We start from the raw sequence: 8,287 nt of genomic DNA, 5'->3' as shown, positions 1-8,287 counted from the left end.
GGAAACAGCACTTTTGGAGCTGAGACAGGAAGGTTCAGCCCTGCCATAACCACTCTGTGTCAAAGGAGTCACAGGAGAAGCCAATTATCCCAAAAATGGTAGCAGGGGATCTCATCCCTTATAAAAACAAGTAAGGAAATAATTTCCCACAATGGAAACAGATTTTCTTGAGGGAAACCAAAGGAACTGTTAAGAGTTGCAGCTGTACAGTTCTGGCTGTGCTGCAGAGAAGTATCAGGTGTTCAGGCACAATCCTGAAACTGTTACTTCTGTTAATTACCCAGTTCTCTGAGCTGGAGAGAATTCTCACAAAAAAATAAAACAAACCAAAATTCACTCAACTGCTTTTCCTGGACAAAAATTAGGGCACATGAAGAGAGAGCACCTGAGCTCCCAATGTTCAATTCATAAATCCACAGCAGAATGAACATTTTGCCTCTTACATTTCAATCCCAAAAGCTTTTGTTCTGCAGGAATATCCACTCCTCCATCCCCTCAGCAAGGCTCCAGGTCCCTGGACTTGAAGGAGAATTAAGAGGTGTCTCCTCCAAGGTGTTGGCAGCACCATCAGAGCTCAACTCCTGCTGAATAATTTTTGCATCATTTTTAATGCCTGGAATTGGGGGAAAAGTGAAGATTCCACAGAGTCTACATTTTATAGATCATCCTGATGCCACGGGGGGAAGTTTCTGGGATATTTTTAAGGGTATTCCAATTTCTTTCCACTGGTGTTTTCCCTCAAGAGGAGTCATTGTCCAGCAAGGAGCTCAGTTAGAAACTCGACCCTCTTTAATGCCACCCCAAAGCTGTTTGGCCTCCCTGAGCAGATGAAGAAATAAACAGAATATCCACTCTCAACTATTCACATCAAAGCAGAAATAAACCAATATTGTGACACAATTTTTAAACACAAAACAAGTGAGGTTTAGCCAATAACCTGCTGAGCTGTTTCCCTTTTCCCTCCTTTCAGTGATAAAAAATGAGGGGCTGTGTCCAAGGGAAGTTTTCCAGCACTGAAAAAGGATGGGAGGGGGGAACAGGTTCACATTTGAGCAGAGCTGAGCAGAGGATCCCTCCTGGAGTCCCTCCCATCTCCATCCCCACCCTCTCTGCTGTCACTTCCCTCAGGATCTCAACACCCTCATTTTTCAAGCTCATAATGAAAAGTGAGACAGAAGAAATTTAATCTTTTCCCACTTACAATGATGGCAGCTCCCCACATTAATTTCCTGTTTAATCAATTATAATACTCCTCACAAAAGCAGTTTTTTGTCCCAGGGAAATGCATAAAGCCAGAAAGATGTCCCCAAACAGTTTGAGCCATACATTTGGCAGGTTCAGCTCTTCAATAACTGCTTGGGAAGAATGAAAGCGATGCCTCAATCTTAATTGGAAAAGAGAAACAAAAGGCATATTGTGCAGAGATTTAATAGCAGTTGTGAGGCATCACAGACATCAGGCATTTGCAGATATTCAAGCTGAAAACAACTTCTTATTTCAAGGCAAATACAAGTTCAGAGCAGTCCTGAAAATCTCCACTCACCTCCTTGCTCTGATTTTTAAGCACAGACCCCTCTGGTTGAATTTTCAGAGCTAAGACTAAATCCTCACCTAACTGCAGCACTCTGAGTTAAGGTAGGAGCAATTTCAGGCTTTTAGCAGCTGGAAATAATCCCGAGGGGCATTACTGGACACCTCACAAAGAGCATCTGCAGGACGTTGTTTGGAAGTGATAAATTGGGATGTGGTGCCTCATGAATAATGCAGCTTCATCACCAAATGAGATAATGGGCATTTCAGCAAACGCTTTTGTGCCTTAAAGAGGGAGAAAGGGAAGAGATTTATGGAGAGGAGATTCAGAAGCATCTCCTGAGCTGCCACTGGTGGCTTTTTAGGGCTAAGATCCCAAAACCTTCACTGCAGTAACAGCTGACAGCAATTTTACCACTCATTTTGGAGCCATGCAGCCAAACTCTCAATCTCAGGAGTTTTACCAGTTATTAAACAGTGTTCCCACATATTTCCAGGGAACCTAATGGCATCTGGGAAGATAGCAGTTGCATATTTGAAGATACAGCTTGTGTTTAAGGCATCTGGATTCTACCAGAGGAGACAAAGCTGTGAATAGTATAAATAACAGCTCTAAACTGCTTTACCAGGATCAGTTCAAACATTCTCCAGACCTTTCTTTAGTGTGGAAACCTTTCTTTGAGTGGAAATCCTCGGTAAAATGTGCGCTCCACATGATCTCAAACAGGGAGATGGTTCAATGGATTTTTTCTTATTCAGAGAATTTTGTCCAAGTGCTTTAGGCACCTGAAACACCTCTGAAATTTCAGCAGGAGGAACCTTTAGAGCACGTCCTGAAGCCATTTTCAGAAGGCAGCAGGAATGTGAATTACCTGCTTTTCTTCTGAGCTAAAATTCCTCAAGAAAAGCCCGGGGCTGTGGGAGGTAAAGCACAATGGCTGTGCAATTAGAGAGGTTTCTAATGAAAAGTTCCTTATTCCAGGCTTTGATCATTCCATTTTCTGCACAGGCAGGAAACAGGATCCATTTAAAGCATCACACCCATCATGTTCATCATCCAGCACCGGGAAAAGCTGCAATCCTTCCAGGGATTCCTGCAATGCTTCCTCCCAATTCCCAATTCCCCCCACTGAGCACCTCTGCATTTCATTTTTATTTATGACACTTAATATTCAGCCCAGATGATAATTTCAGGAACTCTCCCCCAATTAATAACATGGAGATTTATGCAGTTCTCTCATTTGCATACTTAATTTCCCCCACAGTTTGTCTGCTTTACTATAATTCCTCTGATGTTTACTTTGTCTTGATAATGTTGCAAGGTTAAAAAGGAACTATCACTTGAACATTCATTATTAATTTCTCCTGAGCATCTCCAATTAATTTCCTGAATAGATTGGTGCTTTATGACATTTGTTATTGATTGTTTGGAAGCAAACTTCCAATTACCAAGGGAATTTTCCTAGGTCAAAACTTGGAATATTCTTCTGCTAAGCACAGCAGGCTTAAAGAGGCAGAAGCTGAAGCACAAATGATGAAAAAGCCCCAAAATCCTCTGGTTTTTTCAGCTGTATTTCAATTGAACAGGCACAAATATAAATAAAGACATATTCCTTTTGGCAAAGACAAATTCTACACGTGTAGAATCAACAGCACAGTGGGATCTGAATTACAGAAATTCTGTGGCAGAAACACAAACTCACCACAAAAAAAATAAAAAAAAATCAAAAAAAAATCATGTAAACAAGAGACAGACACAAAACCTAAAGAACCAAAGTGATTTCTTGTCCAACAGCCGAAGCCAAGGGAGAAAGAGACCAAAAATACTGCCCAGGAATTGAAGATTCTTAATTTCAGCACCAGTATCTTCCTTCTCTTCCTCACAAGAGCAATACCTGAGTGCTGGCAGGCAAAAGAAAAGCCACTGTGGATTATCTGTGGTTTTTTAATCCCCTTCCTATTTGAATGCTTGGTAAAGAATTAAGATCTGAGCTCCAAAAGCAGCAAAAATCTAAATCAAGGATATAAACACACCCAGCTTCCTCTGCTCAGTTCACATCTAGGGCACAACGAGCTCAAATCAGGTGTTTTTTAAAGTCCCAGAGGAGCTCCATTCTGAAATAACTTCCATCTCTCCTTGGCCATTAAATCCTGCCCGTCAGATGAAGTCTGAGCATTCTGCCCACTCCATTTTTCTCATGGAAAATGGGAAATGGATGTGGGAAATGAGGATCCCAAAGCCCTTCAGAGCTCTTAATCCAGGCAACACAAAACTCCTCTGTAGAAATACCATTATTTGGGTTTTGTGTCTCTCTCCTCTGCTTCATCAATACATTCTTGTTGGAAAACAAGGAATAAAATGAAATAAAGTTGTTGTTCTCATCCAGCTGCCTGTGCCAGTCAAGAGCTCAAAGCTTCAAGGTTCTCCTCAGCCTCTTTTGCTTTTTCTTTGCTGCACAAACCACGTCAGGCAACATTTGGCTCCTGAAATCATCATTTACCCAGGGATCTCTGTGATTGGCACTGCCAGGAAAGAAAGGAAATGCAAATGGGAAAGGAGATACAAGTGTGGGAACCTGCTCAATCCGGCTGAAAAATAACTCATTTAGCAGAAATCGTTGGGAGAAATAAATGCTGTCAGAGGCAGGAGTCAAACAGTAAATAAGCCTCACCCAATTTCAATGTGGAGCTGCTTAAAAACATTCCTCACTGTAATGTGCAGTTTAAACACTTAGGAAAATTGCCAGGAGGTGTCAAAACAGCCAAAAGAATCTGAAAATAAAATTGCACTTAAATAAATCCCCCTCAGCCCTGCTAAAGCTCTCAGGTTCACTCACTACCACAAAGCTGTGTTGAAGGGAAAGATGTTTTCCAGCTATATGTGCCCAGATGATGATGATTTTTAACTTTTCAATGCATAAACTGCCTTCTTCTATACCCCTTAATCCAAAATTACAGCCTCAATTTTGTCATATTTGGCATCTCAGCACCTTTGCACTTAATTATCCTTCAGGACATCAGGAAGGATCAGAAACCCACAAGAAATGAGCAAAATTCTCCTAAAAACCTCAGCAGCAGAACTTTGTCCTACCTGGTGCTGTCAGTATTTCTGCTTTGTAGGTTTTACAAATCCATCACCCTTCACATGGATCTCCAATTTCACCTTCACCTCTGTTCCCAGAAATCCCATTTAATTAAACAGCTTCCAGGTATTTAAATCCAGTGGAAGTTCTGGTTTGCCAGGGGATTCATTTTATAGGAAACTGCTATGATTGAAATCAAAAATTCTGCTCAACTGCACTGAGAGAGTCTCTACCCCAAATTCTGGTCATTTTAGGCTGGCAGAAAATACAGCCCTCTGCAAAAAACTGTCCCTCTCCAAAAATTTAACCATGGTTTTACTCCACTACCTAGAATTTAAAGCTATTTCTCTATTAATTTTCAGCCCAAAAAACCTTAAAAGTAAGGTTTTAAAACCTAAAACTGCATATAAGCTTCACACATTGTAAACAAGTTTTACACCCCCAAAATAGTGAGCACAAGCTACTCTGCATTTTATTTCACAAGGAAATCAACCAAAATACGACCTCTCCACACTGCTGAGAGCCTTTCCCATAAAAGTCTTGGAATATATTCCAAGCCCTACTTCTTAATGAGCCTCACAGCACCACCACAGGAATTTAACTTGGGAGAGAGCAGGTTTCACACACAGGAGCTGGAACAGATGGAGAAATGGGATTTATCAGCTCTGAGGCAGGTTCCAGCAGTCCTGCAGGATGGCAGGCAGGTTCAGGATGGAATTTTAGGGATGGGATTTTCAGAATGGAATAGTCAGGATGGAATTTTCAGGATAACAGGCAGGTTTCAGGATGGAATTTTCAGGATAACAGGCAGGTTTCAGGATGGAATTTTCAGGATGGAATTTTCAGGATGGAATTTTCAGGATGGCAGGTAGGTTTCAGGATGGAATTTTCAGGATGGAATTTTCAGGATGGAATTCTCAGGATGGAATTCTCAGGATGGCAGGTAGGTTTCAGGATGGAATTTTCAGGATGGAATTTTCAGGATGGAATTTTCAGGATGGCAGGTAGGTTTCAGGATGGAATTTTCAGGATGGAATTTTCAGGATGGAATTTTCAGGATGGAATTCTCAGGATGGCAGGTAGGTTTCAGGATGGAATTTTCAGGATGGAATTTTCAGGATGACAGGTAGGTTTCAGGATGGAATTTTCAGGATGGCAGGTAGGTTTCAGGATGGAATTTTCAGGATGGAATTTTCAGGATGGAATTTTCAGGATAACTGGCAGCTCTCAGGATGGAATTTTCAGGATGGAATTTTCAGGACGGAATTTTCAGGATGGCAGGCAGGCTCAGGATGGAATTTTCAGGATGGAATTTTCAGGATGGAATTTTCAGGAGGGAATTTTCAGGATAACTGGCAGCTCTCAGGATGGAATTTTCAGGATGGAATTTTCAGGATAACTGGCAGCTCTCAGGATGGAATCTGAGCTCCTGGGGACTCCACTCGGGCCAGGAGATGCTTTCACCACGTCCCACCTGGAGCTGTGTGCACGTGTAACAGGTGAAAATTAACAGTCTAATCCAAATCCAATTAATTCCTAAAATATGGAGAACCAGCAAGGCTGGAAGGGGACGAGGAGAGCACATTGAAAAAGCAAATAAACTGCAGAGAAGTCAAGCGGCCTCTGCTGTAACAGCACGGGCACTCCCCAGCTGAACAACTCATTGCAGGCACTGAATTTCCTGTTACAGAGCCAGGGCCATTCCAGCACTGCTGGGCAGCCTGACAAACACATCCCACTGGGAATTCCACAGGGGTTTGGTGGCTCCCTCAGCCAGGCTTTGTCTGCTCTGGTCACAGATTACAAGAACTACGCTCTTCCTCCAGCCCCAGCCCTAAACATCCACGTCAGGACACAGTGAGAAGTAAAATAAAAACAAACACATATTTCATCTCTGCCCATGACTAATTAACAGCAATGACTTTTGTTAACGGGGAAGCAGAAGTTACTTAAACCTGGAATTATTCTCAAATCAAAAATACATATTTGCTTTGAGATAGAGTGCAAACAACGCTCCAGAAAGGTGTTTGCCATGTAGAAATGTGATTAGCAAATCAGAATATTGCATCAGGCCAGGTTTTTCAGTGACTGCGAGATTTAACATATAACAAATTGTTCCACTTGTCTCCCTTATCCAGGAGCACTCACTGCACACATTCCACAGGTTCCTCTCCCTCCTGTCGTGATAATTGAAGTTTCCATGGGGTGTGGATGTGTAAAAAAGGAAAAAAAGAATAGCACAAATAGTGGTTCTGATTCAAGAGTCAAATAGGAGAGGCTACAACAGTGTCAGATGCTCTCCTTTCACTCCTCACAGCTGCACACAGAATTATTTGCTGACAGGTAATGGACACGATTTAAATCACTCTTCCCTTCACCTCTTCAGATACAATCAGTTATCATTTCTGGAAGTAATGAATCTGCCAGGATGGGAAATCCCAGATGATCTTGATAGAATCAACTTCTTGACTTTCATTTAACCTGCTCTCATCCTTCAGGAGGCAGAACTTCTGCAAGCTTCCATCAGAATAAACTCACGGCAATATCAAGACAGGCACAAGAGTGGGGACAACAGGGAGATCATCCTTCCACGTCCCCAGGGGAGCCACTTCAGTGTCTCAGAAAACCCTCTGGCCTTTGGCATCAGCTCAAATCACAAGAAAATTTCTACAAGGATGTTTTCTACAGGTATTTTCCCTCCTTGGGAGGAAAATTTGTTTTTCTGCCCTCCTTTAGGAATTTTCAGCAGTGTTTATACATCCAAACCTTCCAGGCATTCCTTTCACTGAGCAGTGTCCTGGAGAAACAGGGGCAGCAGTTTCTGGGCAGGCATTAAAGGTAGAAAAGCTACAGAAATTATTCAATTTTAACCAAAAAAAGGGAAAATTTGCAGAGACCAGAAGATTCACCTTAATCAGTGAATGGATCTGACTGGAAATACTGGTAGAGGGCTATGAGAGAAATCACAGAATCACACAGAATGAACTAGGCAGGAAAAGATCATCGAGTCCAACCTCTGACACCTCATCAAACAAACCCTGGCACTGAGTGCCACATCCAGGCGTGTTTTCAACACCTCCAGGGATGGTGACTCCACCACCTCCCTGGGCAGATGATTCCAGTGCCCAATCACCCTTTCAGTGAAGAGTTTCTGACTCACCTGAGCTGCCCTTGGTGCAGCTTACGGCTGTTTTATAAGAAATGATCATTGCCATCACACACAACAATCCTTCCCCAGCCCCACAGCCAAGGGCAGCGCTGCAGCTCCAGCCCCAAAAAGCACAAGCAGCAGGGAATTGAGGAGAGCAATCTGGGAGGATGGGACTGCATCACCTGCAGCTGCAATTGCACAATTCACCCCGAGATGGAAATGGACCAGAACTGATCCAAGTGTGAAACTCCTGAGCCGGGGCCCATCTTGGGTGGAGCCAGGGCCGGGCTCTTGCAGTGGCCAAGGTGATCCTTGGAAGGGCTTTTAATAAATCCCTGCTTTATTCCTTTAACTCTGGCCAGCCCCTGCTCCAGGAGCTTCTGAGGAATCACCCACACCCCTTCAGCCCAGCTCCAAGCAGAACACATCATTTGGGACGGATGTTTCACAACCAGCAGACACAAATTTCCTGTAACAACACCCAGGCCCTCATCCCACAGAGCCACAAAGGCCACTGATGTCC

Source organism: Cyanistes caeruleus, chromosome 23 (genome assembly GCF_971803275.1).
Source record: "Cyanistes caeruleus chromosome 23, bCyaCae1.hap1.1, whole genome shotgun sequence".
Lineage (NCBI taxonomy): Eukaryota > Metazoa > Chordata > Aves > Passeriformes > Paridae > Cyanistes > Cyanistes caeruleus.
The sequence above is the reverse complement of the archived record's forward strand: the minus strand, read 5'-3'. Positions refer to the sequence as shown.